Source organism: Vicugna pacos, chromosome 26 (assembly GCF_048564905.1).
Source record: "Vicugna pacos chromosome 26, VicPac4, whole genome shotgun sequence".
NCBI lineage: Eukaryota > Metazoa > Chordata > Mammalia > Artiodactyla > Camelidae > Vicugna > Vicugna pacos.
The window spans coordinates 19,133,701-19,146,145 of record NC_133012.1 but is presented as its reverse complement, the minus strand read 5'-3'; the positions used below and the strand labels follow the sequence as shown (position 1 = coordinate 19,146,145).

Below are 12,445 nucleotides of genomic sequence, written 5' to 3'. Positions count from 1 at the left end.
CTATCCATTTACAAAATCTGGGTTAAAAATATTTCTTGAAATAGCAAAAGTGCCACTTTGAAATAGCATTACTTTCTCAAAGTTCAATTTCTGAGTCTCTCTTCAAGGAAGATAGATTAATTATTTTTAAATCTTTTATTTACAATTTTTTCTAGTATATTAGGGTAACAAGAGTTAATGATTATATTAGAACTACAAGGTCTCAAATGATTATTAAAGACAATATAAAAAGACAGTCTTGGACAAGGCTGAGATTAACAAGGAAGAAATTCTAACTTGGTAGCTATTGGAATTACATACATACATAAATTATTATTAATATATTAATATAAAATTAATATTATATAATAATTTGAATATAAGTCAGTTACATATATGCATCACGCAATGTTCAGTTGCCTTGTGTCCTACTAAAACTGCTCTAACACCTCCTAAGTTGTTGGTTTTGTGTTACGTGAATTACTTCAGCTGGCCTCTGTTGAGAGCAAATAGTTTAGCTGTTCTGGGCCTCATGCGACATTCCCCAATGAGTTATTAATTCTGTGGCAGAGTAATTAAAAGCTCTTGCTCTGAAGCTGTAATTGCTGATTCGGAATCTGACTTTGCCGTTAACTAGGTGCGTGTCTTCAGGGAAGTTCCTTAACCTCCCTAAGCCCCGGGTTCCTCATCTGTGACTTGAGAATTCCATGGGGTGTTTGGGGTATTAAATCCATGGCGGGTCCTCAGCGTGGTGACTGCCTGGTGCGCAACAGGCACGCAGAAAGTATCAGCCATTGGCACTATTGTTACTAAGAACTAAAGAGAATGCTACACAGCTTTATTTTTTGCAGTGATCCCTTTGGCAGTGTGCCATAAGAAATGATTTGGCATCTTTCTGGATCCAGAATTCAAAATCCTTAATCCTTAGAGAAAGCACTTAGGCTCTGCGAAGTTTAGAAGTAATAAATGTCATGTCTCATGGTGCCAGATAGTCAGTCAGTGGTAAGATGCCATTGTAACTGTTATCACCATGATTTCGTACGTTTAGAGAAACATAAATGTCCTTTGTAGCTTGACACATGGATGATTGAGGCCCACAGGCAGAAGTTATGGTGACAAGGCTCCAAAATATTGTGGAGAAGGCTAAGCCTGTGCTGAGTATAAACCTTTCTTTAAATTCCCTTTCCCCTCAGAAGGAGGTACCTCTTACATACCTGCTGATCCACACCTCTTCCTTCCCCCTCTGCCAGATATGTTTTTGGAAAAGCACTAGATAAGTAAGTTAAATAGTTGAGTTTCATATATTCTTTTTAAGCTAACTTTTTACACATTTTACACAATTAATTAAGCCGAGATAACAATGCAATGGCCTGCATAAGCCATGGTAACTACCTTGTGAAGTCTTTCTCAGAGCCTCTCAAATTGCACCATAACCTTGAATCTTTCAAAGCTGGCTCTGGTTGTAAAGGAATCACATTCAAGGGAATTGTTGAATGGAGGGTATCAAAAGTATCAAAATCAATAGGACATACAGAGAACTATAGGATAATTTCAATGATGTACTATCAAGATCATACTTGATTTAGAAAATTACTGGCCCTTAGGATCTTGTCTTATTTGCCACTGAGAATTTACTTCTAGAGCGAAAATAGCCCATTCTTCTGGAAACCGATTTCCTTGGCAACAGTATGATGTACTTTTTAAAACTCTAGAAACCATCATGTATTCATTTAAAACCACATTGAGACTGTAATTTTATTACCTGAGAACTGTGACCTCCTGTTGTAACCCTGATGTTATAAATTTAATTTATGAGCCTATAACTGTATTAATTAACTATGAACATGACTTCTTAGGTGAAAAGACCTGCATAAATATCTACCTCCCTTCAACATAAGGTAGTAGGACCTCTGTCTGTATGCAAGAAGGAATGCTACCTCATAGGGAGACTATATTTTTGTGCTTTAGAAATGGAGACAGATTGAGAGGAATGTCTAAGTTTGTAGACCCTGATGACGGACTCCAGAGTGGGACACAGGAAGGGGCTTCTTTGGTGACCGTAGCCTCCTCGGCCTCAGGACCATGGAGAGACACTGTCTCTCTGTGAGAAAGGAAAACGCCTTCCCTTGTGTGACTCTCTGCCTGTACGTAACACTGTCCTCTGACTTGGTATTTCTGTGAAATTTCTGATTAAATAGATAACATTACGTGCAGCCCAAAGACACAGCTTATAAACATCCAGTTTGATATGGGACAACGTCAAGTCTGATTTTGACGTTGTGGAGTGAACTTGACGTTTCATTGGACCAAGAAGAGAAGAAAGCTCAAAAACATGCAGTTTCCAGGGAGTTCTGGCAAAGCCCACACCTTTAAACCAGGACACAACCACCCAAGAAGTGCAGCTGACTTCTAGGGCTAAAGCAGTCATTTATTTAGACTGTCTCTTATTATTAGACATTCTTGTTATTTCCAAATGTTTGCTATGAAAGATAGGTAATACTTTAATAAACCTCCTCATGTATTTATAGTTTCTCTCTTTTGTACTATATTCATGAAAAAAAAACACACAGATGGAGGATTATAGGATAAGAAGAAATGAATATTTTTATAGCTTGTTTTTTGGTAATAAAATCAAATTACACTGCTGCTAGCATAGTATTCTAGTTTTACAACTGAATTAACTTGTCAACATTTAAAATATTTTAAAATTTAGATTAGAAAACATCATTATTTTAATCAGCATTACTCTGATGACAAATAAAATTGTACATTTCCTCACGTTTATTTATCAACCACATTTTCTCCTGTTAATTACTCCTTCTTTCATTTAATTACTTATCTGTAGGATATGAAGAGTAATATTGGTAATCTGTATGCTTCTTTACATGATTGATAGAAACTTTTTGTATATCATATTTCAATAAATATTTTCTAGTCTAATTTCTGTATTTTGTTCATATTCCCATGTTACAGAAGTTATAAAATTGTAGATAATTAAATGTCTTTGTGATTTCTTCTAGTTTTGCAAAGTCTGATAAATATTGTTTTGTTTTTAACTCATCAATTTAAAACCTAGTATATGATATGAAATATGAATCTAAGTGACTTGTTTCTCAAATAGCTAATTTCTTATCCTATTTATTAAGTAGTCACTTTATTAAGCAGTTTTTCTCTCCCTAATTGTTTTCAGATGCTATGTTTACCATATATTTTTCTCTTATATGCATTATAAATTATTTCTTGGTTGTATTTTCTGTCCCATTGATCTTTTTTATGTGTTACAAAATATACCTGGGCTCTCTCCATAAAGGATTTCATGCATTAAGAACATGACAAAATAGCATGAAATTGAAATGGGTTTAAGGAAAGGGAAAATATAACAAATAAACAAAAGGAATAAACAAACACACTAAGGGTGAGAATGAAATGGAGCCATGAATGAAGCTAGACCTATATATCAGAGTGTTCTCACAGGTGCTGTGGGCAGATTACAAACTCATCTCAGCTTTCTAGTAGCCAGTGCAGAAAAGGGCTCTACAATCCTCAGTGTCTTTGCGATGAAGACGGAACAAGTGTTGAGAAGCCGGCAGATAACCTACCTCAGAATCTGAGCGCAGAGGATATTTCTCCCTGGGCTCTTCATACTGGAGGCACTCTGGGAAGTAATGGATAAATGACTGGACAGTATCCTTACAACTGATGTAACAATGATTCCATGATGCTCAATTGTAGACTCATGGCTTCCCAACCAAATGAAAGATTAATCTAGAATGATGCTTTAAGACAATCTTATTTGGCTTATTCATTGTTGCCTCCTGGCCCAGTCTTGGCCCCACAGTAGATGCTTATTAGTAAGTATTTACTGCATGAATGGAAGAGCAAAATACTGAGTGGCATCACCCACAGGATTTTACGTGCTGTGAAATGCTTACATGTGGCTGTGTAAGACAGCTGGTTTAGTGTAGTCCCAAAGGTCTAGGCACTTAAATGACCTGGGAATGTTTACCATCTGTTAGTAGCAGTTGTCCGTCAGCTCCATTCCCCATGCCCTTCCATTCTCCCACCTCCATTCTTCCTCTGCTCCAGACCATCTCTACTTTGCAGTCCTAATGGATATCCCTTTCTGCTTTAAATATCCTAAAATACATGTATTGAATAAATTAACCAGTTCTTATGCATTTCCCCAAATGTTTTATATTTATTTTGTCGAACTTCAAGAAAAATCTGTTGAGATTTTGTGCTTAATTGCTCTGGATATTACTATACGTGGAACGTTCTCAATCACTGAGCAATTCTTTTTTCATTTATTGAAGGATTGTTTCCATCCATCTTCTCCAAAACTTAACCTTTAAAATCTTATCCAGAATTCAGAAGCCCATACAATGCTAAGTCTAGAGTGAGCTACATAACTTGGGAAACTTATTATAAGGATACATTAAGAATAAAGAGCCTTGATTTTAACCTTTAATTCTAGAAACCAAGGATCGCTCACTGTGGCAAATAGTTGGAGAGCCCTTGATACACTTTACGATAAAACTAATACAGTATGATACTTTTATTCTTAAAAGCTTCCACCTAAATTCATATTTTTATTCCCACACCATATCTACTAGGCAAGTATTTTATCCTGAATAAACAGATGAGGAAAATGAAGAGCATTGATTTTGATCAAGCAATAATAAAAGTGCATGTAGAACTTTTTGTCTTAATTCTTAGTCCTATTTATTTAATTTCTTTGTGAGACAAAACAAATTAATAAAGAAGTGAAGTTTGACATAATTAATGATACAAAGTTATCTCCTTAATTCTCAAAAAATATCTTTTGTTGTTTTTATGAAGAACTGATTTTGTTTCTACTTGGAGATGAAGTGTATCAGTTTAGGAAAATTGGTAGTCAGTAACATGGATATAAAAATATTTTGTGTACTTTATCCTTTCTCCATTGGGGTAAGGAAGAAACTGATTTAAGAAGGATGAAGCCTCTAGATTATGCTAGAATGTTAAAATATAAGTCCCATCCATGTATCTTAATAGTCAGGAAGGACAGTATGCATTGTTACAGAATATAAATATTCTGCAATGCAGTTTAGTTGATATACTTTATAGGTACCTAAAGATGGCTACTTCCCATCTTTAAGAGTTTCTTCTTGGTCGAAGTAGAAGAAATGGAGCGTATCCAAAATGAGAAGCTGAACCTAGATGGAAAAAACATGATCACCACTGAGATCCTGGCGGCTGCTTTTTATTTTTAAAGTCCTCCATTTCACCATGTTGATGACAAAGAAAAATAAACTTACATTTTTTGCTTTGAAGAACAGCAAGGAACAAACTTGATTCACAGACAAGGCACTTGATAGCGTGAACACTTTGAAGTGTTAGACAACACATAAAAGCATTAAGCACTAACCTTTCACTACTGAATAGTACCAAACAAACAGCTGGATCCTGCGGACATTAACACCTGTTACTGTGCTGCATTCGTTTTGTGGATACAATAAACCCTCCTGGATGATGAACATTTTGTAATTCAAAGAATGACTCATGGAAAATATAGTTTTCATTTCCTAAAGTGCTGTAGGATTGAGTTTAGAAATGTCTTGCTGTGTTTTGAAAATTGATTCAGCTTGAATGGCAATCCAAAGGCTACAATCAGCTTTAAAAATGTACAAGTATGTTTTGCTTCTTCCATCTATTTGGGAAAACAGGAGCAAACAAATGTAATAATGTTCCTGGAACCCACTGCACAGTTATATCCTATTACATAAACAAGCAATATATAAAACAGTCATGATTATCACTTCTATTTATGGAATAAATAAACATAAATGAAACAAAGCTAGTTTTTAAAAGATGTTAGATGGCATCCAATAAAGTAGTCTCACTGATGTCCATTCTGTCCAAAACTCTTTTGAATGTTTGTATACCTTGATTTCGATGAACCTAACCAGACAACTGGATTTTGTTTTTTTAAGTAGCTGCTAAAGCCGTATCAAAGGATTCATTCACCAAGTGACTCTTTCAAGACAAGCTGAAACCAGTACAGTTAAGATAGAATTCAGTTTAAACTTGGAATCTGTACTTCGCTGTTGTCTAATCTCAATAATTGAGTTAAAAACCTTAAACAGTCACCTGCCACTAGTGATGTTCTCATTCCTTCAGGAAGATTTAATTAGATCAGACTCTAAAGAGCACGATGTCTTGTTGGTCATCCCAGAAAGGCAGCAGTTCAAGGAAATGATTTCTTAACAGAAAGATATGCCTTTTTTCTTTAGGATCTTAAAACTAGAGTAGATTCTCATCATTCTGGATTTTAGGGTGTATGAACTACTTTTCAAAGACTCATTCACTGCAATGATTTACTTTGAATGTATTCCCAGAAAAATAATTTTTTTGAGCTTTGAAGATTAAATTTTTTTAAAGTTCATGTAGCAAACATAACTTAATCTTTATAATAACCCCTTGTGGGTGATGGTTAACTCTAAGTCACACTGAGTTTAATTATAGCAGCTCCTCATAAAACCATACACCTTTCTCAAGGTTATCAACACACATATATTCAAACAGGTACAACTGTTTACATACAAATGTTAACAGAAAAACAAAAAAGAGAGAGAGAGAGAGAGAGAGAAAAGAAAGAAAATTTGAAGTACCAAAATAGATACGTCTTAAAGTTTTCCCTTTCCAGTCTGAAATTTCATGGTTCAGTAACTGGGTTGTTTTTCCTGTGGACAGTAAGAGGCTTGATCTAGCTTTGCCAAAGTTGCCACATCCAGCTATAAGCAAGGAAACACGCAAAACGCAAAGATTAAAAAAACCAAAGTAAAGTGTCCGCTTTTCTCAGGGCAACTTAGAAATGTGTTTATTTTCTCTCCTTTTAACTTTGGAAAAAGAAAAATAATCTTGTATCATGGCAGTTCCTTGTTTCACTAAATCTCAGTTGAAAACTTTGTTATAGTATCATTTTCCCGTTCCAGTGTAATTTCTATGTACAGAACGTTTTCACTGTTTCACTCTTTCCTAAAAGTATGCTTTGATAATGTAGCCTACAGAGTTGCCATTCTACGACCTTAGAGAAGCCACACATAGCCTTGTTTTATAACAAGTTATATAGGTACATACTGGAACGTCATTCAGCAGCTGGTTCGGAGGTTGACAGTCTATAAATGTGCAAATATCTGAGATTTGGGGATGAAAGGTACTATTATGTTATTACCATGAATGTGCGATTACTGTAAATACTGTGGTAACCCAGGCCTGAAAGAATCTATTAAGTTAACATTATGCATTCTTTGGGTTTTGAGGTTTTTGAAACATCCATCATTCAGGGCCAATTGACATTTATAAATACCACAGAGCCTGACTATCGGGAGGCTTTGTCTCATTTCTGTGCCCCTCCCGTCCCGTCTTCCTGTCCCACCATCTTTATCTGCCCTCTGTAACCAATCATGGCTTGTTTAAAATTATCACTTGAAAAATAGTGTTGAAATGTTTATACACAATAAATTTGTAATTAATGGGAAATGACTTTATGGGGCTGTTTGATGCTGGTAGAAGAAAGCCTGGGTTACATCTAATGGATTTTTTCCATCTCCTTCAGCGACAGTGCGTGGCAAAAGGATTGTAGATGAAGATGGACCGTGTAACGACTTCCGGCACTCAAGACAGATGTGAAGGACAGTTAAGGAAAACAAAGGACTTTCGTCTGAAAGGATGTTCTGTGGAACAAGGTCACAGGTATCACTTTGCAGCTTTTCACATTATTTTAAAAGGCTTTTAGCCTTTATTCTGCTTTCAACAAGATTTTTATGTAACCAAGTGACCCAGGTGAGCGGTGGCTTTCAGAGAAAGCTGAATGGAGCATCTGTTTTCACATCAGCTTTGCTGTGTTCAGTTCCCTCTCCCATGAGTCTTCCTGAAAGGCATTCACATACACTCCATATGTGTTTTATCTAACACCTTGCAAAGTATTTTTGTAAATGGTAAGTCTTGGGAACATTTTGCCCGTTGACCAGAAGCCTAGTCAGCTCAAAAGATCATTATGATGGAATGGGAAAATCATTGTGCACTGAAGAAAAAAAAGCCATCTATTAAGTGAGACTGTGAAGGACCAGGTTGGCTTGCAGTCACACTGTTTTGACGTCAGGTTTTGTTTGTTTGCTTTGCTTTTTTCATTTCTTCCCTCTCCCTCCTTTCCTCCCCCTATCTCTTATCCTCCTTCTTTTCTTTTAGAAATATTTATTAAGAATTTCCTATGTGCTAGACTTATACCAGAGAGAGAAAATTAGTAGGTCCTGCCTGGACAGGCTTTTGGTCTACTGGAGGAGAGCCATTAACCAAATTATTGCACCACTGAATGTGTAGTTGCAGAGCAAAATAAATCTCTGACTGGAAGGGACATAGCTCAATGAGAGAGTTAAACAAAAAAACTAACTCTGATAACTGAATGTTTGACATCTGGTAGTCTTTATATGGAGTGGCATTTGAGCTGGAATATGAAGAATGTGAAGTCAACTAGATGAAAGGAGGTTGGAGGCAGAAGTAGCATATGCAAAGGCCCTGTGGTGGGAGGTTTATATGAATTTCTGTACCAAGATAGCAGAGTGAAATGGCAGGTAGCTTAAAATGAGATTGGATAAGTGTATGAGAAGGTGATCAGTATTACTACTAATAAAGCAAATACAGATCAAATCCACAATGGGATATCACCTCATGTCTCTTAGGGTGGCTATTATTTTTTTAAAAAATAGGTTTAAATGTTGGTGAGGATATAGAGAAATCACAGCACTTGTGCACTGTTGGTGGGAAGGTAGAATGGTGCAGGCACTTTGGAAAACAGTACGGAGGTTCCTCAAAAATTAAAAATAGAACTACCACATGATTCAGCAATCCCACTTCTGCATATAAATCCAAAAGAAGTGAAATCAGGATCTGAGAGAGATACCTGCACGCCACGTTTACTGCAGCACTCTTCACAGTAGCTGAGATACGGGAACAATCTAAATGTCCATTGATCCATGGATGAAGAAGATGTTATATATGTATATATATGTGAACATCCAGCCTTAAAAAAGAAGGGAGTCCTACCATTTGCAACAACAACATTACGCTAAGTGAAATAAGCCAGTCACAGAAGGACAGATATTGCCTGACTCCACTTACATAGGTAGCTAACACAGTCAAATTCATAGAAACAGAGAACAGAATGGTGGTTACCCCCCTGGGAATCTTTTTGAGCCTTAGTTTCATGATCTATGCAATGTAGTTAATATCTCTTCCTAAGCATGTGATAATAATTAAATGAGGAAATAGAAAGTGCACGGATCATTTGTCTGTAGGGCTTTTTTTGTTTTTTTTCTTTTCTTAATTCATTCTAATTTCTGGTCTGGAAAAGTAGTCAAGGTGAGAAAAGGAAAAATGCATGCTATACAAGCAGCAGTTTGATGCACACGTGCTGTTAAACCCTGTCACAGACACATGGTATCAGACTGAGATCACTTGAAAGAGATGGTGCGAGGGGCTTGCTCCATCGCTTATTAGCAGGCTTTTTATCTTCTCTTTCATTTTTATTTCCACAGTGTCTTATTCTCTTCCTGTCGTCTTTCCACACCACACATCTCTGGGAAACCCAGACCAAGATGACACATGTCTGATGCTCAAAATTACATGTTGGATTACATAAGTGGGGTATTGGCTTTGCCTTCCCCATGTCTGACCTTTTTCTCATAGTCACAGCATCTACAGCTTCTATCACAGTGTTTCCGTGGCTACTTCAATGCCTCTTACATATATAATTTCCCACCAGCTTCATATTAACTCAGAAAATAGGGTAAATGATTTCTGACAGTATAAACATTTATTTAGATTCTGCTAAAATGCAAAAGAAAAAAAAAGCTACTATTCTAAACTACTATTCAAAGAAATGGCTTAACTTCAGATGTCACCTTCTTCGGTAATCTTCCTCAATAATACTGATAGTATTGGCATTTCCACTTAAAGAAATGCAAACTAGATGCCATTCACCTTGGATGAAAAACAATTCTAAGAGAAAATATTATAAAACCAGATAAAAACAGTGATAAGCAAATTAGATTTTTATGTCACACTCTTTTAAATAATAAAGGAGCAAAATTTTAGACTCAAAGACCTAAATTCAGAATGTTTGGGATATTTCAATGGTCTTCGTAGTTTTCTGTAAAAGAAGACTTTAAAATTCACTCCTTTTACAGATCTGGAGCGGCCAGATAAGAATCAGAACTCAAACCAGTTCCCACCATCTCTGATGGGAGCTCCCGTTTTGTGTGCCGGATGACTTAATGGAAGCCTGGAGCAGATCAATTTACTGTAGCACAAGGCGCCTCTGTCCCAGGACTTGTGTACCTGCATTAGTAGCAAGTCCAGTCATATATTACACACCTACTCTGGCTGTAACTGGAGACAGCTGATGTACAATAGTGCTGAAAGAAGTGTACTTTTCCATCCCGGGAACTTGTAACAGATCCTGCTTCATCGAGCACTGCCGCACAAAGCACCCCCATTCCATCCTTCCTAAAAGTGCTCGAGGGATTGAAAGTGAAAAAATAGAGCAGAACCAAGTGTGTATATCTGAGAGAGTCTGGCCACTCAACATTTCAAATGTGCTGTAACTTAAATCTTGAATGTTTTTATTTTATTTTTTAATTGACAACCCCCCCTCAAATTTACAAGAAAATAGTGTATTTATGAATTTTCACTAGCTTCCCTCGAGAAGCTAGGATGTTTCAGAGACTCAATATATTAAGCCTTGGAACTTAATAAAATCAGTTTGAATTTTGAATTGATTCAGGATGTTGAATTTTGAATCAAGGCAACATTTTGAATTTTGAATCTTGCTTGAAAGAAAAGAGAATGTTACTGTTCTCTCTTTCATTTGTAAGAAAATTCTAAGGAAAGTCATCTGCACATATTCGTAGAATATGGTCGTCCTAGCGATACGTCATCAAAATGCTTTTCAGTGATCTGTTCGATGAGACTTGCTGTCATGAGGGTCTGAATATTAAATATGAGGGAAAGCTGTGGGACTTCCACTTTTGGGTGGGAGCCCCTCAGCCTGTGAGAGGCAGAGGGCTTGGAGGAGAAGGCCGACACCTTCCTTGGCAATTACTAGCCTGACTTCCTCTTCACCAAGGGTGCAGATCAGAGAGGCAGAAAGCAGGTAAACCAGATAGCTCTTGGCCTAAGTAGTCCTATTTCTGTGCTACTTGTGGGTTTCAACTTTCCATGGTTCTCTTCCTCAGAGACATTAGACAGCTACCCTTTAATCTGTTCCTGGGCGGCCTTAATCCTTCTCCACTTAGCCATTTCTAAATCGGGGACGACACCAGTACCATGAGGATTAGCTGAGCATATTTGTAGGTACTAAACAGTCAGTGTAGAGTTGTGGTTTTTTTTAACTTTTGAAAATGTCACTTGAAAACTGAATCTCATCTCTTATGGAGCTGATTTAGTTAAACTATCTCCAAACAGTGAGTTGTTGATGGATGGTGAAGACGAGAAACTCAAATGCTTCAGGATGGTGGCTTTGGAAAAAGATTTTATTAAATGGCTCCCTATTAACCTGGAAGAGTATGTCTAACAAGGAAGTTTGGAGAAAGCGGGAGAGAAAAAAGGAATGGGATCTATTTTACTTTGGCAAAGTAAGAAATGGAGAGACTATCCCTGCGAAGACACAGGTCTGTCCAGGTCCTGAGCGCACAGGCTACCACAAAGCAATTGCCATTTACCCTTCCACCAGCCTACCGCCACGCTGTCCCTATCTGGAGCCAATTATTTAATGCAGAGTGTTAATAAGCCTGCTAGGACTTCACAGGATGCTTCTTGAAAAGAAGTAGTCTTGCAGTCCTCAGCACCTCGAGTATCAACAATCTTCAAAGCCTTCACTCCTAGAGATTAGTTTATTCGAACTGCTCTACTGTTGGATCTACCTGTTACAGGAACATCACCCATTGCGTTAAGCCACCCTGTCACTCAAAATACTAGTTAACATTGGGAAAATAGAAATTGTTTTGTGTTTTTTAAATACATAATTCTACTTAGAGATAACCATTCAAATAACCTTTGATGATGCTCTTAAAGTCATAGTCACATATTCAAAATATATATATAATATGTATGTTTATTAATATCTTTTAAAAAATACATTTTGGCAGTATATTATGATATTTATTAAATATCAAACACCATTTACCCATTCTACACGTTTTACTAAGTGACAGTTGTGTCAGGCTCTGTACTGAATCTGTAGTTCCAGGAGAGACAGGTGGGGAAAAAAGCAGACATGATTCCATCTCCATGGGTTACGATATAATGAGTGAAACAGATCTTCATATGATCTCAAATGACATTTTATTTCCAAAATGTATAAGCAGTACTGAGCCCAAGTGCAGGGTTATAAGGTACTATAAGAAAGGACCGGTCAGGGACCAAATTC

At 36.8% G+C, this 12,445-nt stretch overlaps 1 protein-coding gene across 1 annotated transcript in view; it reads left to right on the top strand.

Annotated features, from left to right (window-relative positions):
• TLR3 (toll like receptor 3) overlaps positions 1–12,445 on the top strand; it is a 221,518-nt gene that overhangs the window by 129,472 nt on the left and 79,601 nt on the right. The window contains exon 3 of the mRNA XM_072950446.1: positions 7,577–7,713. The gene's annotated coding sequence lies outside the window, so the exon portion shown is untranslated. The remainder of the gene's footprint in view (positions 1–7,576; positions 7,714–12,445) is intronic.